Consider the following 24651-nt stretch of genomic DNA (forward strand, 5'->3'; position numbering starts at 1 on the left):
TCCGCGGGCCGCACTAGGTCTACAAAAGGCAACTGTTACGCAACACTTTCCTCACTGCAGTTGAAAACAAAAAAAAAATCAGTACAACAAGCACAATCGTACATGTAGTTTACTCAGTGTCACAAAACGACCAGAAACTGTAGTTCGCATCATGACTGCTGTTAACTAAGCTAATATCTAGCTAGGATGCTAGAGAAATGAAAAATACAAGTAGGCCCCTAGGCTTACTTAATTTTATCCAAAATATTTTGAACTTCGTGGATTAGTCTGCGGGCCGCACAAAATTGTTCGGCGGGCCGCATGCGGCCCGCGAGTTTGAGACCCCTGCTATAGTCCCTATGCTGAACTTTATATCCCTATCATCTCTTCTTTTTTTCCCTTTGCAATATTAAACTACAATTATAAAATTCAGTAGAAATAGATCAGGTCAATAAGAGGTTATCCAAGTATTTCCTGGTGAGCCCTTTTGGGAAGATGCTTGGGTGGGGTGGCCAAGCTCATTTTTGAACTGAAATTGGAACTCAGGTTGGTTCAGACTGTGGTTGCATAGAACACCATCTTGCACTACGTCCAAGCTTTAATTTTGTTGCACTATCTTAAAAAATCCAGAAGTGCTACGGCATAACTTCTATCACTACAGTTATTTCTTCTGACATAAGGACCAATCATTAAACACTTTAAAGAACAAAAGTGATTGGCTTTTGATGTGTGCTTTTCATAGTGACAGATTTCCTGAGGATTCATGTTCTATAAAAGAAGCGACTGGGGCCCTGGCCGGTTAGCTCAGTGGTACAGTGTCACCTGACATGTGGAAGTTCTAGGTTCGATTCCAGCCAGGGCACACAGCAGAAGCGCCCATCTGCTTCTCCACCCCTCCCCCTCTCCTTCCTCTATGTCTCTTTCTTCCCCTCCCATAGCTAAGGCTCCATTGGAACAAAAGTTGGCCTGGACACCCAGAATGACTCCATGCCTCCACCTCAGGTGCTAGAATTGCTCCAGTTGCAACAGAGCAACAGCCCAGATGGGCAGAGCATCGCCCCATAGTGGGCATGCCGGGTGCCAGTTGGGCACATGCGAGAATCTATCTCTCTGCCTCCCCACTTCTCACTTCAGAAAAATACAAAAAACAAACAAAAAAGTGACCGCAAGTCTATTTAACTTGAATGTAGACAGTTGTTCTCAGTAAAAGCCATTAACCTAACATCAAACTGAGTCTTTTTGAATTACTTACTGAAACTGTGAACAGAAATCCAGCCTCATGTAGTAGTGTTTAACACACATTTGATATTTTTGGCTTTTGAGGCAATATGACATTTTACTTTTAGCATTTTGTACATTTTTTAAAAAATACTTAAACGTATGTTTATTTTAACAAGTTCCATGAGTCCTTAGAAATGCTTACCACACAACTACCGTGGGTCTCCTCACAGATTTTGAAATCTGGATTTTCATTCATGAAGTCAATATCTTTAAAACTCTTAGTATTTAAAATCATATTTCTATGTAATGCACCTTTTTGGTAATAAATTGTTAACTTTTTCTTCTTGGGGCTCTGAGGGATTTCAGTGTTGCTACACCCTGAACTCACTTTACCTTCTCCTATACAGCAGCTGCGTCGTATTCACAGAATCAAAACTGAGATGATACAGTAGGGTGGTCCGTCTTGATGGAGGGCCCTGGCAACTCGGACAATGGTGAGACCCTCCTCAAGTGACTTATGGGCAGCAGACATCATCTAGATCCTAGGCGCTGGAGCTGAAGGATGTGAGAGGCCTTGTCAGGGGCATGTATATGTGAGACACCTGGAGAAATAGCTGAGGGGGCCTGCAGTGGGAGAGGGGAAGGTGCCAGGGCCCTGTGAGTATTATCCTTTAAAATCGGCTCTCAACACCCAAAGATCATTGAGGCCGGAACCTTTAATTTACAGGAGCTCTATTGATTAGGACTTCCTTGGTTCCAAGTCCAAGTGACAAGAACCAAACTCAAACTGACCTAAGCAAAAAAGGGAAATCATTGGATCACTTGATAGAAATATCTCAGGTCTCAAACTACGTCACCAGGCCTGTGTTTTTCCTCTCTCCCATTTCATGCTTGGTATTTTTCTGTTTTGACTTCTCCTCAGCCCATATTTTCATAGGCCCCAGAAACTTGAGCCTTGTTTCAGCCTGACTCTAGCAATCTCAGCAAAAATAAATAAATTTATTTCCATTTAATTTAAATAAAGGCCCTAGGATTGAAGCTTATTGACTCAAATTATGTCACTGCTTGCATGAGCCAATGATGGTTAGGAGGACAGAAGAGCAGCCAGGCCAGGAATACAAAGGGTAGGATCTGCTGTACTCACAAGACATAAACTAAGGGTAAAGCAGAGGCAACTCCTCCTAGGAAAACAAGACACCACTACCAGGAAGGATAGGTAGTAAGTGATGAACCAACAAAAACAACATAGGTACACAGTAGCTATCTTGTCTAAAATCTGTTTTTAAGCTTTTGACAAATGGTCAAGTGGGATATAGAGCAAGATAGAAGAGAGGCTCTTCCCACAAGCCATGGGGAGGCTTGGCTTGTGGGGAGGGTTATATATAAGAGGAAGAAATGCATGGAAGAGCAGAAAGCTAGAAGTGGTGAGATCTAACTAGCCCATGCAGACATTCTAGGTGGAAGGACTAGCAACTAGAAATAGGCTGTACAACATAGAGCTAAAAGAGGCTAACGTAGCCTGACCAGGCGGTGGCGCAGTGGATAGAGCGTCGGACTGGGATACGGAGGACCCAGGTTTGAGACCCCAAGGTTGCCAGCTTGAGCACGGGCTCATCTGGTTTGAGCAAAGCTCACCAGCTTGGACCCAAGGTCACTGGCTTAAGCAAGAGGTTACTTGGTCTGCTGTAGCCCCACGGTCAAGGTACATATGAGAAAGCAATCAATGAACAACTAAGGTGTTGCAATGAAAAACTAATGATTGATGCTTCTCATCTCTCTCTGTTCCTGTCTGTCTGTCCCTATCTATGTTCCTCTCTGACTCTGTCTCTGTAAAAAAGAGGCTAAAGTAGATTCAGAAAGTGTATGTCAATAAGCTCTTGGCTACACATGACAAGACACAAAAATGATGAGTCCATTATTCTATTAAGTGATTCCAGAATTGGCAGATGCAATGACATGATGGTGTTGGGTCTCTAGGATTGATTTTGTGAGATTCTCCTGACTTTCTCCTCATGGTGGCAACATCACTGCCACAGCTCCGAGCATCACATTCTCACACTCACTGTTCAAAGACAAGAAGAAAGTGAGGGGATAGGAAGTCTCTTCCTACTTGTCTCTCTTTTATAAAAGAAAAAAAATCTTTCCTAGTACTCGACAGGTTTCCTTTAACATCTCAATGGCCACTTTGAGTCACATGTCTAGTTCCTCATAGCAGTGGAGACTGAGAAGTAAAATTCAGCAGTTAGCCCTTTTAGTGGAAAGAAAGCTCTGCCAACAAGGAGAAGATTGGCTAAACAATAATTGGGGTCAGGGCTCAAAGATCAGCGGGAAACACACTACCCAGGATGAGTAGCAAGACTCCATCTGACCAGGTGTGTCACTCCAGCTGCTCTCCACCTCCCTCAGTCTTCGTGGTCCTCACTCCCGCAGACTGTTCATGAGAGCAACAGGCTCTGCTGTTCTAAATTAGCAAGTTATTACTTATAAATGGTACTTACATTCTCAAAAACTATAAAATACTTAGCAGTAGAAATATTTTTATGAAAAATTTGCCCTGGCCAGTTGGCTCAGTGGTAGAGCATCGGCCTGGCGTGCAGGAGTCCCAGGTTCGATTCCCGGCCAGGGCACACAGGAGAAGCGCCATCTGTTTCTTCACCCCTCCCCCTCTCCTTCCTCTCTGTCTCTCTCTTCCCCTACCGCAGCCGAGGCTCCATTGGAGCAAAGATGGCCCGGGCACTGGGGATGGCTCCATGGCCTCTGCCTCAGGCGCTAGAATGGCTCTGGTTACAACAGAGCAATGCCGCAGATGGGCAGAGCATCGCCCCCTGGTGGGCATGCCAGGTGGATCCTGGTCGGGCACATGTGGGAGTCTGTCTGACTGCCTCCCCGTTTCCAGCTTCGGAAAAATGCAAAAAAAAAATAAAAAAATTTACATGGTATAAATTTTTTTGCAGCTCATAACATACTCTTTTTCAGATTTCTTTTTTTTATTTTATATTGAATTTATTGGGATGACATTGATAAATAAAATGACAAAGCTTTCGAGTGATGTGGTATTAATTTTTTAAATGTAAATCCAAGTTGAAGAGATATGTAGATTTGTATAAATGTAAGAACCTGTTTTTAGAAATAAAACTGAATATTGTAAGGATATCAATTTATCACAAATAAATGTATAGGTTTAATGTGTTTCTATTTTTTAAACCTTGTGGAATTTTTATGTTAAAGAAAATTTTTTCACTTTACTTACTTATTTTGTATTTTTCTGAAGTCAGAAGCAGGGAGAAAGACAGACAAGACTCCCTCATGCACCTGACCAGGATCCACCCAGGATGCCCACCAGGGGATGATGCTCGGCCCCTCTGGGGCATTGCTCAACTACAATTGAAGTCATTCTAGCCCTGAGCAGAGGCCATGGGGCCATCCTCAGCACCAGGGGCCAACTTTGTTCCAATGGAGCCTTGGCTGTGGGAGGGGAAGAGAGAGACAGAGAGGAAGGAAAGGGAGAAGGGTGGAGAAGCAGATGGGTGCTTCTCCTGTGTGCCCTGGTCGGGAATCAGACCCGGAACTTCCACACAGGGCATGCCAGGCCGATGCTCTACCGCTGTGCCAACCAGTCAGGGCATTCACTAATTCTTTTTTTTTTTTTTTGTATTTTTCTGAAGCTGGAAACGGGGAGAGACAGTCAGACAGACTCCCACATGCGCCCGACCGGAATCCACCCGGCACGCCCACCAGGGGCGACACTCTGCCCACCAGGGGGCGATGCTCTGCCCTTCCGGGGCGTCGCTCTGCCGGGACCAGAGCCACTCCAGCGCCTGGGGCAGAGGTCAAGGAGCCATCCCCAGCGCCCGGGCCATCTTTGCTCCAATGGAGCCTTGTCTGCGGGAGGGGAAGAGAGAGACAGAGAGGAGGGGGGGGGGGGGGGGGGGTGGAGAAGCAAATGGGCGCTTCTCCTATGTGCCCTGGCCGGGAATCGAACCCTGGTCCCCCGCACGCCAGGCCGACGCTCTACCGCTGAGCCAACTGGCCAAGGGCCGCATTCACTAATTCTTTAAAAATGTTTTTGTCTTGGAGTGATCTTACTAGAAATCATTACCTTTTGCGGTGAGAAATCTTTTCTGAGGTTCAGAAATTTCTTAAGTTTTGCTAAAGCTTTTCCTTCTTATAAAGTCAAATAAAATGAAGCTCAACATTGTTTTTATTTAATGGAAAAAATCATAATATCATCTCATCTGTAGAAAACAATTTGATCTGTCCGGTCATTTCCGTGCCGGATACTTCCCGCTGGAGGATGAGTAGTAACCAGCACAAACCCAAATCCCTGCCCCATCCTTCCGCCTTCCACCTATCAAACTGTTTTAAATCTACTCATATGCACTAATGATGTAGGATTTTGTTTGATTTGTTCTTTTCTGTTGTATTTCTCTGAACTGCTCATTGTTAACTAATAACTGCCATTTGTGTCCTCTGGGAAGCAGGCATCAAAATGAAGCTAAAGGTGCTAGGGATTTGTTGGGGGGTGATGCCTGTGAAAAATAAAGGGGAGACGGAGCAGAAGAACCTCAGTGTCAGTCTGGTAGCTATGAAAGAAGAGAGGTCAGGGCGGGAGATGGGGGAGGAAGAGCTCCAGACTGCAGTGCTGCCCTGAGCAGTTTTCCCAGAATCCAACAGGGTGCTCCCACACACAGATCGCTCATCTCATCGAGGAGCCTGTGTTGGCAGAAACCGCCAGGCCGACTCCCCCTTCTGTGCTCAGTTATTAACGGGGAGCTGCCCGGGAAAAGCGAGGTCCAGACTCAACGCTATGGCTCATCCTGAGGGTGCTGCAGCTACAGAGAGCCCGCTGGGCTCCCAACTGGGCGGTGAGCTCCTCCGGAAGTGAGGTCCGAGGAGGCCCCATGGCTGCCACAGGACTAGGGAAGATTTTACTGTTAAAAGTCATTTCTTATGTGCGGGGTCGAATTTTCCTTAGAACAGAATTATCCCTAGTGGAATGAAAAATAAATCTGTATATAAAGTTTTTAAAAAATAATTTAAAAAAAAATTATAGTCAAAAAATAAGTCTGCTTTATTTTATACCGAATTTAAGAACTATGAAAGAAAACACAAATTGAACTATATAACATTTTATAATTTTTGTGTCCCTAAAGAACAATAAACACAACTGAGAGCAAGCAACCAAGCTGGAGGAAACATTTGAAATAAAATATGACAGGCAAGTTAATGGTCTTTGAACTGGAAAGGATTCATACAAATTGACTTTAAAGATAATAGATAAGGCCCTGGCCGGTTGGCTCAGTGGTAGAGCGCCGGCCTGGCGTGCAGAAGTCCCGGGTTCGATTCCCGGCCAGGGCACACAGGAGAAGCGCCCATCTGCTTCTCCACCCCTCCCCCTCTCCTTCCTCTCTGTCTCTCTCTTCCCCTCCCGCAGCCGAGGCTCCATTGGAGCAAAGATGGCCCGGGCGCTGGGGATGGCTCCTTGGCCTCTGCCCCAGGCGCTAGAATGGCTCTGGTCGCAACAGAGCGACGCCCCGGAGGGGCCGGGTGGATCCCGGTTGGGTGCATGCGGGAGTCTGTCTGACTGTCTCTCCCCATTTCCAGCTTCAGAAAAATACAAAAAAAAAAAAAGAAAAGAAAAGATAATAGATAAAAGATATAATTAGACAAGTCTCAAAAAATCTATATAAAACAAATAGATTGAAATATTTTAACTTCACCAGTCATTACAAATAATTTCAAACAAGATTTTTTTTAACCTAAGAAATTAACAGAAAACTTAAAAACTCTATTACTCAATACTAGTAAGAGTACAGTGAAATAAGTTATTTTTATACATTTCCGGAGATGGTGTAAATTGGTAATAATTATGGAGCTCTTATTTTCCCTTAAAAGAATATATGCTAAGGAAATCATTTAAAGTAGAAAAAAGGCTTTACACACGAAAGTGCTATTTTAGTCAGGACTCTTGATTGTGAGAAATTCTGCTCAAGAGGCTTAAGCCAGAAAGGGAAAATTACACGTTTGTGTATAAACAGACCGTCAAACCACGGAGAGCAGGGTTCGGAGCAGCCTCAGGGTAGGCTGGACGCAAAGGCCTGACAGCATCACTCACTCTCTCTCTCTCTCTCTCTCTCTCTCTCACACACACACACACACACACACACACACACACACACACATACACACACACACACACACACCATACCCCTCAGTATCTGATATGTGTTGGCCTCATTCTTGTAGCTCCAGGAGAAAAACAAAGCAAGAACAATGGTATACACATTTATTCTGAAGTATTGAAAGATTGTTTATTCCAACAATAATCAAAGTTTTTAAAAAGGAGCTCACGTACAGTCTCTCCACATGGTGGAGAACAAGGCAGCAACTGTCCTTGGGGTCAGTCACACCTTTATAGACTGTGATCCAAAGGGAATCTGCTCTACCCAGCCTGGGTCATTAGCCAATCACAGAACCAGCTCATGGCCAGCCTTTCCCAGTTCCATCTCTCTTTCTGTAATCCCCACCTATGGTTATTTCAGATCCTCACGGTCTCTCACTTAGACAGTCTGTATTGGCTTTTAACAGGTCTCACAATTGCCATGACAACCCGCACCCCACCTGCACATGCTACACACATCCATTAAGACATCCTGCACACTGTCATCAGTGTTACTAGCTTACTTTTTCTTTTCTTTTTTTTTTTTTTGGGGGGGGGGCAGACAGGGAAAGAGAGACAGGAAGGGAGAGAGATGAGAAGCATCAACTCATAGTTGTGGCACCTTAGTTGCTCATTGATTGCATTTTCATATATGCCTTGACTAGGGAGCTCCAGCCAAGCCAGTGCCCTTGGGCTTAAGCCAGTGACCATGGAGTTGTGTTTATGATCCCACGCTCAAGCTGGTGAGCCCATGGTCAAGACAACAACCTTGGGGTTTCAAACCTAGGTCCTCAGCATCCTTGGCAGACGCTCTATCCACTGTGCCACCCTGGTCAGGCACTAGCTTGTTTTTTCTAAAACACAAATCTGATTGGTCACTCTTTTGCATCAAGTTTTTACATTGTTTGCTTTCAAGATGAAGTCTAAATTCTTTGGCTCAGCCCATAAAACTGCATAGTCTCATTCACCATTCTTCTCTCCCTCTGCTCTTTGACACACAGTCCAGCAGACACTCTGCTATCCATTCTTGTACATGATGTTTTACAAGCCACTGCTGAGGCAACCAGTTCTGGGCAAGTCTAGCCTCCAGTCAACTTGTTTGTGTCCCACTCAGGGACCTTTTGCTTAATGCCTGGGGGCTTCTCTAACCTCACGAAGTAAGATGTCCAGGAGAACCTGCTTCTGGATAACTAAACAAGGATGCCTTTAGACTGAGATGGCTGAAATGACATGGCAGCCTCCTAAGTAACTAAAGTCTAAGCCTATAAACGTTCAAGGTTACAAAATCAAATCCCAAGGACAACCAATCACAAGTAGTCAACTTGGCTTTAAGCTGTAGCCAATCAGATAATTTCCTGGCTTTGCTTCCGCATTTTCTCTATATAGATCTCTCCTCAGCTCCTGTTGGCAGATTCTATCCAGATTCGAATAGATTTTTGTGCAAATGAACTCAAAAACTTTAATGTGCCTCAGTTTATCTTTTAACACTGCTCAACTTTCAGGCAAGCACCAACAGAAAGCCCAGAACAATTGTAACCCAACGTGCCACCCTTAACCAAGAGAAGATCAGAGAGAGCAACTTTTAAGATACATTTCATAAAGCCCCTCAGAAGTTCCCACAGGATCAAGCATTAGTCATCCATACAGTGCCACTCTCAGTGTCCACATCCACACAGTGGTTGCTTCTCCCCTGTTTCACTTCCCCTGGGATTGTACTCACAAAGAACCTGCCTGAACTCAACTCTTTGCCTCAGGATCTGCTTTGGGAAAAACCAGGCTAAGACACTAAGCTATATTCATGCCAACAATTTCCTAGAAGGTATAATCTAACCGAATCAGGACAGAAAATTCAAAGCCTGAGGAAAAAGGAAAGGCTGTTAAATAAGGAAACAACAGCCTTATTCCAATATCTGTTTTTACCTCAAATAGAACTGGCATCCCAAGAAGCTCAATCTCAGAGGGGTTTGGCACTCAAAGCAACAGTCCAGCAACCAAACTAATAAAAATAAAATTATTGCTATCATTTCTCTCAAAAAAGCACCAAAGATAGGAAAGTATATATTCAATATAAAACACAGTTTTTAAAAACCCTTTCTCGCCTGACCAGGCGGTGGCGCAGTGGATAGAGCATCAGATTGGGATGCAGAGGACCCAGGTTCGAGACCCCGAGATCACCAGCTTGAGCACGGGCTCATCTGGTTTGAGCAAAATCCCACCAGCTTGAACCCAAGGTCGCTGGCTCAAGCAAGGGGTTGCTCGGTCTGCTGAGGGCCCACGGTCAAGGCACATATGGGAGAGCAATCGACGAACGACTAAGGTGTTGCAATGCGCAATGAAAAACTAATGATTGATGCTTCTCATCTCTCTCTGTTCCTGTCTGTCTGTCCCTGTCTATCCCTCTCTCTGACTCACTGTCTCTGTAAAAAATAAAAAATAAATAAAAATTAAAAAAAAAAAACAAAAAAAAACACCTTTCTCTCACCTCCACCATTTTCAATGTCCTCCATATAGAAAAGAAATCCTGTCTTAATAGTCTCTTTCCTGGATCTTTTAATTATAAAACTCCTCAGAAAAAGACAAAGTTCTCATGTTCTGGAATTTCCTCTCCTTTCTTCCCTCTCCCTTTTATTTTCTTTCCTTCTTCCCTCTTGAGTAAATCTTGGCCTTTTTTCATAAAAATAACCCCAACCTATCTGTTGGGCAGATAAAATATATTGTGCTCACTTTGTTAAAGATGGCGCTGCCCACGTGGATGCCCATCACCCAGGTGATAATATTAATTGCCCTTCTTGCTTGGGATGGGCGTGATTATACTAATGTGTGTTGGAGGAGGGCTTTCACACCAAAAAGTTTAAAAAGGAGGAGAGATCACATTGTTCTGAGGAAGAGTGATTACGTTTTCTAGGAAGAGCCCTTGGAGACAGGGCAGGGAAGCCACGTGGAGGAGGCAGCCAGAATGGCAGTGTAAAGCCAGTAGCCATGGCCACCATCACAGCCGCCTGGCCCATGCAGGTTTGCATTTGATTCGGACAGACGGTGATGAAACAACAGAGCCAAGAACTGGTGGGCCATCATCTTTATCCTAGCTTGCCTCAGCAGGCAAGAAATACACACAATGGAAAAACACTTCCCTTTCCATTCAGGGCTCCCAAAGCCACTGACTTATCTGAGTATTCTTAGAATCAAAGTTTTCTACCTCACCAGTCTTATTCACCTCTGTTCCCCATCTCCTTCTCTCTGCCCAAACTCTGCACAAACTGGCTTCTCCTTTAGCACTCTACCATCTTGGCTGCTTCTCCTCTCCTCCACGTGGCCTTTCTCTGCTCTCCCTGCTCTCCTCCAGCATGGGATCCTCTGCCCCATTTTATAGTGTAGAAATAAAAACCTTTAATCCAATATACAAACAAGGAAGTCTCTGATACAAAATCACTTAGGGTGGAAAAGCTTAGTCTTAAAACTAAGCCTTAGGCTATAACGACTCTGCCTGCTTACAGCCTGTCCCCACACTCGATGCAAACTATAAGCGAGCAAACATATATATCATATTTACAAACTTATTTGACCAACAGGCAGATTAGGAGACGGAATGAGAAATAGAGGTAAGACTGGTGAGGTAGAAACCGTTGATTCTAGGAAACTCAGATGAATCAGTGGCTTTGGGAGCCCTGAATGGAAAGGAAAGTATTTCCTGCTGTATGTATTTCTTGCCCGCTGGGTGCGAGTCTAGAATAAAGGACAACGGAACACCAGCTTTCGGCTCAACTGTTTCATTACCATCAATCCGAATCAAACCTGAACCTGCGTTGGCCAGGTGGCTTTGATGGCAGCCGCGGGTACTAGCCAAACACCATCCCTTCCATGTTTTATTTTCTACTGTTGTCCCAATTCTGTACCACAAAGCCCAGAAACCAACCTAGCAAAGACAGAGTCCTCCTCAGCTGTCCGAGGAGTAGGAGAGATGGGAGTTGCTGTTCTGAGAATTCTCTTCAGTGAGTAAAAGAGGCTGAAAACAAACTTTAATACATTTGTTCCTAGTCACACAACATATAAGCTACAGAGGCAAGCACATCTCTAGGCTCCTCATTCCTCTTCAAGGACAAGAAAAAAAGGTCCACGACATGAAAGTCTTTAAAGATCAACATTAGCCTGACTAGGTGGTGGCGCAGTGGATAGAGCGTTGGACTGGGATGCGGAAGGACCCAAGTTCGAGACCCCGATGTTGCCAGCAAAGCTCACCAGCTTGGACCCAAGGTCGCTGGCTCAAGCAAGGGGTTACTTGGTCTGCTGAAGGCCCACGGTCAAGGCACATATGAGAAAGTAATCAATGAACAACTAAGGTGTCGCAATGAAAAACTGATGATTGATGCTTCTCATCTATGTTCCTGTCTGTCTGTCCCTATCTATCCCTCTCCCTGACTCTCTCTCTGTCTCAAAAAAAAAAAAAAAAAAAAAAAAAAAAGATCGACATTAACCCAGGAATTCTCTTAGTCCATGTGCAATCTGTCTACCTATATTTTGGGGGTATGTTTTATATACTATTTTTTAATATTTGCTAAATATCTTAATATATCTTTGTGAATGAGAAATTGGAAGTAGGGAGTATTTTATGCAGCAATATTTCAATGGCACTAAATGAGAGGTAAGGAAAATTAATAAATGGTTACCTGGATCAAAGCACTATGAACATTGCAACTCCCATTATAATTACATGTTGTTTGGTGAGCCTAAATTCAGGGTCAGTAGAGCTGATGGCCCTGATCAAGAGCTACTACGATCCCTGGATACTTCTGATTCCTCTATAGTTGGGCCAGCCACACAGGGGTGTTCCCAGATCAGGGTGTGTGCTGTGTGAGAGAGAACTTGCCAGGGTCTCTCTTCCTATCTCTCCCTTTTCCAAAGCTGAGCAAATCTCCTTGGTCAAGCCTGGTGCTATCATGGGTTAGGAGTGACCAAGAGAGGATGTGCCTTGGGCATCATTTTCACAAAGGACATCGAGTGCAGGAGGTCACTCAGAGCCAAGAGATACAATAATGGGGTTGAAGAAAGATATGCATCATATATAACTTTATGCTTAAACTTTGTAGAACTCGACACTGTTTAACTATGTGTTAACTAATTAGTCTACACTGCCCGGTACAGTATGAAAGAATAATTTAATAAACCCTATAATCATCTTGTGAGTAGCACAGTTATTTTGTATTGTGTTGCATGTGTTAAAGTGTTAATGGCCTCAATGTAAATATTTAAAATAGCACAATTTTTTGAAGTCTATTTTGCATTTCTTCATTTCTTTTTTTTTTTTTTTTTTTTTCATTTTTCTGAAGCTGGAAACAGGGAGAGATAGTCAGACAGACTCCCGCATGCGCCCGACCGGGATCCACCCGGCACGCCCACCAGGGGGCGATGCTCTGCCCACCAGGGGGCGATGCTCTGCCCATCCTGGGTGTCGCCATGTTGCGACCAGAGCCACTCTAGCGCCTGAGGCAGAGGCCACAGAGCCATCCCCAGCGCCCGGGCCATCTCTGCTCCAATGGAGCCTTGGCTGCGGGAGGGGAAGAGAGAGACAGAGAGGAAAGCGCGGCGGAGGGGTGGAGAAGCAAATGGGCGCTTCTCCTATGTGCCCTGGCCGGGAATCGAACCCGGGTCCTCCGCACGCTAGGCCGACGCTCTACCGCTGAGCCAACCGGCCAGGGCTCTTCATTTCTTTTAGTAAGTGAGAATAACTTAGGTCTCCCAAATTCTGAGCAGTTCCGGGTCAAGTAGCTCTTGTCTGGACATTATGTCATTAGAGATAAACTTTGTAGCTCTCTATACCAGAGGTCCCCAAACTTTTTACACAGGGGGCCAGTTCACTGTCCCTCAGACCATTGGAGGGCCGGACTATAAAAATAAACTATGAACAAATCCCTATGCACACTGCACATATCTTATTTTAAAGTAAAAAAAACAAAACGGGAACAAATATAACATTTAAAATAAAGAACAAGTAAATTTAAATCAACAAACTGACCAGTATTTCAGTGGGAACAATGCTCCTCTCACTGACCACCAATGAAAGAGGTGCCCCTTCTGGAAGTGCGGTGGGGGCCGGATAAATGGCCTCAGGGGGCCGCATGTGGCCCGCGGGCCGTAGTTTGGGGACCCCTGCTCTATACTGTTCAGCTATGTGTTAACTAATTAGCAAATAGAGAAAATGAAACAACTGTTACCTGAGTGCCCACTCTTTGTTAGGCACTGGGACAAAGTGAAAAAATAGTAGATGGAGTTCATGCCCTTGTAGGGGAGAAACAAACCTTACTCAACCTTATGGTTGTTTTGGCTGGTCTAATAATTAAATAGATATAATAAACTAGAAAGACCGGTAGTCATACGAAATGACCGCTGTTCTAGATATTATAAATTGTAATTAAAATGATTTGTGCAAAGGTGTCTGCTAATTCAAACTGAATTACCCAGGGCAGGCGGTGAGGACGCCCCTTTGCTTACTGCCCCACGGGGTTTCCCCCTTCTACTTGCTTAATTGCTTAAAGTAGAGTGCAATGAAGGAAACCACTGGCGGTACATTTCTTAAGAGCCATCACCAGCTCAATAAATAAAGGTGATTTAAATAATAAAATGTTAATTCACATGTCAAAGATCTCTTTGTACACAACATTTTTTGTGTAGATCTTTCCATCATTTTTAAGCTCGCCTTGCAGAGGACCATCAATTATTTTTAATTTTACATCCGTTCTTTCACGAACTCTTGAACAGGCAACATAAAGTTGACCATGTCCAAATGCAGGCTCAGGTAAAAAAATGCCAACACGCTTAAGCGTTTGGCCCTGAGACTTATTGATGGTCATAGCAAAGGCAAGTTTTACAGGAAATTGTCTACGTCTCAATTGAAACGGCAACCCTTTTTGAGATGGAGCCAAATCAATTCTTGGAATGACATGTATTTCACCTTTAGAAGAGCCAGACAAAGACTTAGCTATTATGACATTATTTTTCAATTGGAGAACCTCTAGTCTTGTACCATTGCAAAGACCCCTTCTGGTGCTAAGATTTCTTATCAGCGTAATAATAGCTCCAATCTTTAACCTCAATTTGTGAGGTGGCATGCCAGAAGGCGGGACTATTTGAATGCCGTGGCAACTTCACCCCATTGGCTAGTACAGTTACGCAAGCAACCAATAAGCTATCAGCGACAAACAGACACTTAAGCCGCATATAATAAAGATTAACAAGAGAAAAATAACCAGATTTAATGTGTACATATGTACGGGAACCCTGTGTATATGAGTCAGAGACCCCCACATACACGAGAGGGTCAGAGATAGAAAGGGGTGTAAAGCCAGTAGCCACGGCCACCATCACAGCCACCTGGCCCATGCATGTTTGCAATGGATTCACACAGGTGGTAACAAAACAACGGAGCCAAGAACTGGTGGGCCATTAGCTTTAATCCTAGCTTGCACCCGGCAGGCAAGAAATACACACAGTGGGAAAACACTTCCCTTTCCATTCAGGGCTCCCAAAGCCACTGACTTATCCGAGTTTCCTAGAATCAAAGTTTTCTACCTCACCAGCCTTATTCACCTCTGTTCCCCATCTCCTTCTCTCTGCCCAAACTCTGCACAAATTGGCCTCTCCTTCAGCACTCCGCCATCTTGGCTGCCTCTCCTCTCCTCCACGTGGCCTTTCTCTGCTCTTTTAGCATGGGCTCCTCCTAAAATGTAATCACTCTTTCCTCGGAACAACTTGATCTCTCTTCCTTTTAAAACCTTTTGGCGCGGCCCTGGCCGGTTGGCTCAGTGGTAGAGTGTCGGCCTGGTGTGCAGGAGTCCCAGGTTTGATTCCCGGCCAGGGCACACAGGAGAAGCGCCCATTTGCTTCTCCACCCCTCCCCCTCTCCTTTCTCTATCTCTTTCTTCCCCTTCCGCAGCTGAGGCTCCATTGGAGCAAAGTTGGCCCGGGCGCTGAGGATGGCTCTGTGGCCTCTGCCTCAGGCGCTAGAATGGCTCTGGATGCGACAGAGCGATGCCCCAGAGGGGCAGAGCGTCGCCTCTTGGTGGGCATGCCAGGTAGATCCCGGTCAGGCGCATGCAGGAGTCTGTCTGACTGCCTACCCATTTCCAACTTCAGAAAAAAAAAAATACAAATAAAACCGTTTGGCGCAAAAGCCCTCCCCAACACACATTAACATAATCACGCCCATCCCAAGTGTTGGTCAAATAAGTTTGTAAATATGATATATATGTTTGCTCGCTTGTGACTTATATTGGGTGTGGGGGACAGGCTGTAAGCAGGCCAGGTTGTTGTAGCCTAGGGTTTGGTTTTGGGACTAAGCTTTTCCCCACACCCTTGACTGATTTTATGATCTGGGTGGTGCACTCTCATGAGGAATCCAATTATGCCTTGGATAAGTGACTTTGTATCAGAGACTTCTTTGTTTGTATATTGGATTAAGGGATTTTGGTTTTCTACACTATAAAGTGGGACAGACCAGGAGCTGGCTCACACAGTTCCTGCTATCACAATTGCAGGGGCTTCCCTGATCCCTTGCCCTTCATGGGAAGAGCTGGTTTTCTGCTTTTCCCTAGTCTTCTTTTGTGGTTTGCCTGTCTTGGTGAGACACCAATAAATAGGATGGCCCCCCGTCCTGAAGAGCTGGTTTTCTGCTTTTCCCTAGTCTTCTTTTGTGGTTTGCCTGTCTTGGTGAGACACCAATAAAGAGGATGGCCCCCCCGTCCTCTGACTCCGCCATTTCTTTATCGTCCGCCCGAATCCAATGGGAACCTGCATGTGAATGGCCACGATGGCGGCTCCTGGCCCTACAACTGGCATAGTTTCCGGCAGGATTCAGAGATTGGTATGGAGCCACCACCCTTGATGGGTGGGATAGAGTACTGGTTGCTGCTCTGGCTCCCCATGGCTGTCCTTTTAGGGGCCATGGGCTACATGTTTTTTACTCAAGAGGAAACTGCCCGAGGTCAAAAGCTTCAGTATGAATTGCAAATAGAACGGCAGAAAAGGCTGGAATTGGAGCGAGCACTGGAGAAGGAATTACGGGTTCGCGAGTTGCAGTTTACCCTGGAAGCTGAACGTCTTCACCGGCAGTTGTTGGAGAAACAACTGCGGATTCAAGAGCTCAAGTCTCAGCTTCCAGCCAAAAGCCAGCAGACACAGGAGCCTAAACAGTCACCAAAGGAGCAGCAGCATTCGTGCCGGTGGATTGGCTTTGAGTCAGCGGGAGCAGGCGCTTGCGACTCCTCTTCTGAGGATGAGAAGGCTCAGGCTGAAGCTGCCATATGCACACTGAGAGCCCGACCAGTTGTTGCCAAGAAGGTAAAAACCCAGCAACAAAAAGTCCCTCAGGGGCAGCCACAGCCTCCAGCCCAGGTAATGGAACACTCTGTGGTCCGGCCCTATACCCAGGCGGAGCTGATGGAGTTGGGGGCACAATTTAGGCAGAAACCTACTGAATCCCTGGTAACCTGGTTACTACGATTATGGGATATAGGGGTGGATGGCATCATGCTCTCTGGAACAGAGATGGAGAAATTGGCCGCCATTACCACACACTCTTCCTTGAGGCAGCGTCTTCAGAACTGCCATGGCAACCCAGGAGACCATACCCTATTAGAATGGGTGATGGCCGCCATTCCTATGGTCTGGCAGAATGCTGGAGAATTGCCGGGGGCAATGAGTCGGTGGCAGTGCTACAGTGAGTTAGTAAAGGTCCTTCAGGAACTAGGTATGAAGAATGCTGTTTTCAACCCTGGGTCTCGTGGGCCAGACGAGGAAGTGTTTACGGCCAAAATGAGGGAATTTGTCCTTGCTAGCGCCCTGTCAGCCCTTTTTGGGTCACTTGTGGCTATCTTGGGCCCCTATGTGGGGCAGCCCATCAATGCAGTTACACAGATGGTAGCAGATTTGGGAGAGCTGGAGGCCGCTCGGGATCATAAAGCAGTGAGGGCTGCTGCCTATGTTTCCCCCCCAACTAACAAGGGAAACGGGCCTGTAAAGGTTACCCGAACGCAGATGTGGGTAGACTTGATTGCAGCTGGAGCAGATAAGGGGAAATTGGATGGCCAGTCTAATAAAATACTTTTGGAGCTTTGGCGGCAGCTTAAACCGGAACAGAAGTTCCAGCCACTGAGACGAAAGGCCCCAGCAGCTACCAATAAAACGTTTGGTGCGCGTACAGCTCGGTTACAAGATTATATGATAAAGACGGCTGAGGGAGAGGAGAACTCCCAAGACCCATTGTACCAGTTTGAATAGGAAAAAGGCCGAGGGACCCGTCTAACAGGGATGGGCGGGGACCGGAGGCCACATGTGGAACTGGCTATCCACTGGTCCCCTTCCAATGTACAACGGGTGTTGGCCTTGGTGGATACAGGTGCAGAATGTTCCCTTCTCTATGGAAACCCAGAGCGGTTTGCTGGGACCCCAGTGGCCATTGACGGTTATGGGGGCCAAACTGTTCAAGTGAAGCCAATAACTATTCCATTGGGGATAGGGAGACTGCCTCCTAAGCCATATAAGGTGTATGTATCTCCTATTCCTGAATATATTTTGGGGGTAGATGTCTTGCAAGGACTGTGGTTGGAAACTACAGCTGGGGAGTTCCGGCTGCGGATCAGGGTTGTGAAGGCAGTATTGCGGGGACACGCATCACATTCCCCTTTGCAATTACCCGTCCCTCGGCGTGTGACTAACACCAAGCAGTACCGCCTGCCAGGTGGTTATGAAGAAGTCACAGGGACAATCCTCGAACTAGAAAAGGTGGGGATCATCCGGCCAGCACACAGTCCTTACAACTCCCCAGTATGGCCTGTGCGCAGAGCAGATGGAACCTGGAGAATGACAGTAGATTACAGGGAACTTAATAAAGTTGTTCCCCCTTTGCACGCTGCTGTTCCCTCGATAGCTAACATGATGGATCGGCTAAGCCATGAGTTGGGGACATACCACTTTGTGGCAGACTTGGCCAATGCTTTTTTCTCTATTGATATAGCCGCAGAGAGTCAAGACCAATTTGCCTTCAGTTGGGAAGGGAGACAATGGACCTTTACAGTGTTACCCCAGGGCTATTTGCATAGCCCCACCTTGTGCCATGGGCTGGTGGCTGCTGACCTGGCTAAATGGAAACAGCCAGAGGTAGTCTGCATGTACCATTATATTGATGATATTATGCTAACTAGTGATTCTCTTTCAGAATTGGAGCAAGCAGTCCCTACCCTGCTATCCCATTTGAAAGCATGTGGCTGGGCAGTTAATGAGAACAAATTACAAGGACCTGGGTTATCTGTTAAATTCTTGGGAGTTGTCTGGTCGGGTAAGACAAAAGTTATCCCTGATGCAGTTATAGATAAGATTCAAGCATACCCCGTGCCCACTACGGTAAAACAGTTACAGGAATTCTTAGGTTTGTTGGGGTATTGGCGAGCATTTATACCGCATTTGGCTCAGTTACTACGCCCCTTGTACAACCTTATTCGAAAGGGGGTTCGCTGGGATTGGACTGAGCAGGCGCAAGGTTCATTTGCAGCTGCTAAGAGAGCTGTCAAGGTGGCACAGGCCTTGAATGTGTTTGATCCTGCCAGGCCCTGTGAGCTGGATGTTCATGTAACCTCGGAGGGGTTTGGATGGGGCTTGTGGCAGCGGACAGAGCGCCTACGGCAACCTATTGGATTTTGGTCCCAATTGTGGAAAGGTGCTGAAGTTCGTTACTCATTAGTAGAGAAGCAGCTGGCAGCTGTGTATGCTGCCCTCCTGGCAACTGAGAGTATTACAACCACAACACCAGTTACAGTCAAAACAACATACCCTATAGCTGGATGGGTGAGAGATTGGGCAACTAAACCACATAGTGGTATGGCCCAAATGTCTACCCTGGCCAAGTGGGGTGCCTATCTGCAACAACGCTGTGCTCTTAGCACCAGCCCATTGAGGGCAGAACTGCAGGAAGTCTTGGGTCCAGTCACCTATGCGACCTTAGAGTCAGGTGCAACTGGGGCTCAGGAGGCAGAACCTGAGGTCAGTCCCTACCAGGAGGGGCGGGTGCCCATCCCCGAAGATGCCTGGTATACTGATGGTTCCAGCAGGGGCCAACCTGCCAAATGGACGGCTATTGCCTTCCATCCGGCCACTGAGACTATTTGGATGGACACGGGTACAGGCCAAAGCAGCCAATGGGCAGAATTAAGAGCTGTTTGGCTAGTTGCCCATAATGAACCTTCACCTCTGGTGATCTGTACTGACAGTTGGGCTGTCTATCGTGGACTGACCCTTTGGATTGCTACTTGGCACATTAACCAGTGGATGGTAATGCACCGTCCATTATGGGGTCAGGCCATGTGGCAGGACTTATGGGAAATAGGACACCAGAAGCAGGTGACAGTATATCATGTCACAGGGCATGCCCCTCTAGCCCATCCTGGGAATGATGAGGCAGATACGTTGGCAAGGGTGCGATGGTTGGAGACTGCACCTGCGGGTGATGTGGCATAGTGGCTCCACCGGCGCCTGCTCCATGCAGGACAGAAAACTATGTGGGCTACGGTTAAGGCTTGGAACTTGCCTGTGTCCTATGCAGAGGTACTTGCAGCCTGTGAGCAATGTGCAGTATGTTCCAAGGGACACCCTTGGAGACCACTGGTGTCACCTGGACAGATCCAGAGGGGTCATGTCCCACTGACACGATGGCAGATAGACATTATTGGACCCTTACCAAAGTCAGAAGGGTACCAGTATGCAGTCACTTGTGTAGATACTGCCACCGGGCTGCTTGCTGCTTACCCAGCTCGTAACCCTGACCAGAGGGCAGTCATACAGGCTCTGGACCGCCTGAGTGCTGCATACAGGAGACCGCTGGTCCTTGAAAGTGACAATGGTACCCACTTCACTGGTTCAACAGTGAGGCAATGGGCTCAAAAGCTGGGGGTGGACTGGAAGTACCATGTTCCCTACCACCCCTAGGCTGCTGGTATCATTGAGCGTTATAATGGACTCTTAAAGCAGGGACTGCGACAGGAGGGGGGCACCGGCTCTCTTACTGGATGGACACGCCACTTATGGACAGTACTTCGGATTTTGAATGAGCGACCTCGACGGGGAAGCCCAGCTCCAGTAGAGGCCCTCCTGCATCGGACAGCTGCCCCTATTCAGTTGCAGATACGCACCAAGGACATTTTACTCAAGCCAGGTTTCGGACAGCAGGGCAACGTGCTCTTGCCTGCTCCAACAGCCCTTCTTAAAGGACAACGGCTTCAATGGACTTGGCCCTGGACTGTACAGGCCCCCCATCTGAGATGGGTGGCCTTGTTGGCACCATGGGGAAAGGGGCTAGAGGTGGACCTCCAGTTAACTCCTTGGGTAACCAGTACCTGGCCACCTAAGGTAGAAGTGTATTATCCCTTGAGTGCTCAAGGGGACAGCATTTTGAAGGGCACCTTTGTAATTTCTTTATGGCCAATAATGAGTTCCCCTATTTTACTACACATAGAACCAGCAGATACTGGTGTATTGGCCAATAAGGTTTGGTATGCCCGCTCAGGGCGGCCTCTGGTGCCAGCTACAGTGCTGTCTGCAGACAAAACTCTGGCCTGTATTCTGCCAGAGGGAAAAGATTTGCCTCTCTTGGTGCCACTGACAGCTCTCTCATTTCGCCCATAGTTTTTGATCTGTTAATCCTATTGCTGTAGTTGGTACTATTTCTGTTTATGCAATGTATCCTACTCCTTGCACAGTGACCATCATGGAAGATGCCTGTGGTTTAGATTGTAAAGCGAGCAAAAGGGGTGGAATGTTGGTCAAATAAGTTTGTAAATATGATATATATGTTTGCTCGCTTGTGACTTATATTGGGTGTGGGGGACAGGCTGTAAGCAGGCCAGGTTGTTGTAGCCTAGGGTTTGGTTTTGGGACTAAGCTTTTCCCCACACCCTTGACTGATTGTATGATCTGGGTGGTGCACTCTCATGAGGAATCCAATTATGCCTTGGATGGGTGACTTTGTATCAGAGACTTCCTTGTTTGTATATTAGATTAAGGGATTTTGGTTTTCTACACTATAAAGTGGGACAGACCAGGAGCTTGGACACACAGTTCCTGCTATCACAATTGCAGGGGCTTCCCTGATCCCTTGCCCTTCATGGGAAGAGCTGGTTTTCTGCTTTTCCCTAGTCTTCTTTTGTGGTTTGCCTGTCTTGGTGAGATACCAATAAATAGGATGGCCCCCGTCCTCTGACTCCGCCATTTCTTTATCATCTGCCCGAATCCAATGGGAACCTGCATGTGAATGGCCACGATGGCGGCTCCTGGCCCTACACCAAGCAAGAAGGGCAACTAATATCATCACTGGGCAACGGGCTTCCACGTAGGCAGCGCCATCTTTAACAAAGTGAGCATAATATATTTTATCTGCCCAACAAGGGGGATCTAGGTGTGTAAGGCCAGTGGCCACCACTGCCGTGGCCATGCAGGTTGTTGGGCAGATAAAATGTATTATGCTCACTTTGTTAAAGATGGTGCTGCCCACGTGAGGCCACCGCCCAGGTGATATTAATGTGTGTTGGGGATCGTTGTAACCTGGGGCTTGGTTTTGGGATTAAGCCTTTCCCACCCTTTTTGATGTGGGGTGGTGCAATCCCATCATGCCTCAGAGAAGTGACTTTGTATTAGAGACTTCCCTGTTTTGTATATTGGATTAAGGATTTGAATCTACACTATAAAATGGGATGGAGCAGGGAGCTTGTGCTCTTGGTTCCTGAGATTATCATTAGAAGAGAGAGCAGAGGAGAGCAGAGAAAGGCCACGTGGAGGAAGCCAGGAGAAGCAGCCAAGATGGCGGAGTACTGAGTGAGATGCCAGTTTGTGTAGAGTTTGTATCTGGGATAAGGAAGGAGATGGGGAACAGAGGTGAATAAGTCTGGTGAGCTAGAAACCTTTGATTCTAGGAAACTCGGATAAGTCAGTGGCTTTGTGAGCACTGAATGTGACTGGGTTTTGGAGCCCAGTGTGTATTTTTTTACTTGCCCGCCGGGTGCAAGCTAGAATTAAAGACTATGGCCCATCAGATTTTGGCTCTGCTGTTTCTTTACCGACTGTCCGAATCCGGTGCGAACCTGCATGGGCTGGGCTGCTCTGATGGTAGCCCTGGCCGTGCCTCCTGGCTTTACACAGGTTCACATTGGATTCAGGCAGACGGTAAAGGAACTGTGGAGCCAGAAAATGGTGGACTGTTCCATTTATTAGAGTCTCATTTGCCTAACCAGGCGGTGGTGTAGTGAATAGAGCGTCGGACTGGGATGTGGAGGATTCAGTTTCAAGACCCCAAGGTCACCAGCTTGAGCATGGGCTCATCTGGTTTGAGCAAAGCTCACCAGCTTGGACCCAAGGTCGCTGCCTTGAGCAAAGGGTTACTCTTTCTGCTGTAGCCCCAGGTCAAGGAACATGAGAAAACAATCAATGAACAACTAAAGTGCCACAACGAAAAACTGATGATTGATGCTTCTCATCTCTCTGCGTTCCTGTCTGTCTGTCCCTATCTATCCCTCTCTCTGACTCTTGCTCTGTCTCTGTAAAAAAATAAAATAAAATAAATAAATAGAGTCTCACTTATTAGAGTTTGCAAAAGAGCAAACAGGCAGGAAAGACCACTTCCCTTTCTCAGGGCTCCCAAACCCTGACTTGACTTGGTCTCCAGTTCCACAACCCAGACTTCTTCTCTGGACTCCCCGTCTAGACTGTCTAGACTCGAGGGCTCCCCAGCAAAACTGGCTGGGCAGAAATCTCAGGTCTCCCAAACCCCTCAGCACTACTCCCTTTCTCTCTCACTCCCTCTCCAATCTCCAGCCAGAACAGGTTGGAGGAAAATCTTCTCCAGCAAACAATAGCAAACCCTCGCTCCTCCCCCCGCAGCTACAGGTGGAACGCAATTTGCAATCTGCCGCCCTGAGGGCAAGCACCCACAGCCTTCCATAGACTATACAGTGTATAACACACACCTGGCCCTGCCCCAATACAAGGGAGCAAAGCTAAAAAACACTTGTTTACGCAACAAGGTATATTAGACATTCTGATCTAAGGATGAGGTAATGCACCTTAGGAGTTTCAAAGGGTCATTTCAGGATAAGAACAGTAGATGTTTAGTAAACAGCATTTTGTCCTGCCCTACAAAAGAGGTCAAGAGAGGTTATCTCTGATAATCTCCCATTATGTACAAGGTCCCTAACTAACCTTCCAGGTAGTCAAGGGAGAGGTAGGAGGTTCTCCTGAGCCACATCTAAAGTTGCCCTTAGGTCAAAACAATCTACATGCCACCTAAGCACACCTTGGGCTGACTAGCTCTGAACCCCACACCCTTAAGGAGTGTACATTCCAGAAAAACAGATGTACGCTTGTCATAAAATCACATAATTTTTTTTATTTATTCATTTTTAGAGAGAGAGGAGAGAGAGAAGGGGGAAGGAGCAGGAAGCATCAACTCCCTTATGTGCCTTGACCAGGCAAGCCCGGGATTTTGAACTGGTGACCTCAGCATTCCAGGTCGACACTTTATCCACTGCGCCACCACAGGTCAGGCTAAAATCACATAATTAACCTAAAATTACACACATGATAAACTGCAGTAGGGGAATTTGATTTCGGTGAGAATCAGACAGCACAGAGATTAAACAGCATCTAAGTGGGTGTAAAGCCAGTAGCCACGGCCACCATCACAGCCGCCTGGCCCATGCAGGTTCTCATTAGATTTGGACAGACGATAATGAAACAACTGAGCCAAAAACTGGTGGGCCATTACCTTTAATCCTAGCTTGCACACGGCGGGCAAGTAAAAACACACACTGGGCTCCAAAACCCACTCATTCAGTGCTCACAAAGCTACTGACTTATCCAAGTTTCCTAGAATCAAAATTTTCTACCTCACCAGACTTATTCACCTCTGTTCCCCATCTCCTTCTCTCTGCACAAACTGGCTTCTCCTTAAGCACTCCACTATATTGGCTGCTTCTCCTCTGCAATGCTAATAGCAGGAACTGAAAGAGAGCGTGAGGCCCCCCATCCCTCGTCTGCCCCATTTTATTTTATTTTTTTCTCATTTTTCTGAAGCTGGAAACAGGGAGAGACAGTCAGACAGACTCCCGCATGCGCCCAACCGGGATCCACCCGGCACGCCCACCATGGGGCGACGCTCTGCCCACCAGGGGGCGATGCTCTGCCCATCCTGGGCGTCGCCATGTTGCGACCAGAGCCACTCTAGCGCCTGAGGCAGAGGCCACAGAGCCATCCCCAGTGCC

The sequence above is a fragment of the Saccopteryx leptura genome, chromosome 7 (genome assembly GCF_036850995.1).
Source record: "Saccopteryx leptura isolate mSacLep1 chromosome 7, mSacLep1_pri_phased_curated, whole genome shotgun sequence".
In the NCBI taxonomy this organism is placed as follows: Eukaryota; Metazoa; Chordata; class Mammalia; order Chiroptera; family Emballonuridae; genus Saccopteryx; species Saccopteryx leptura.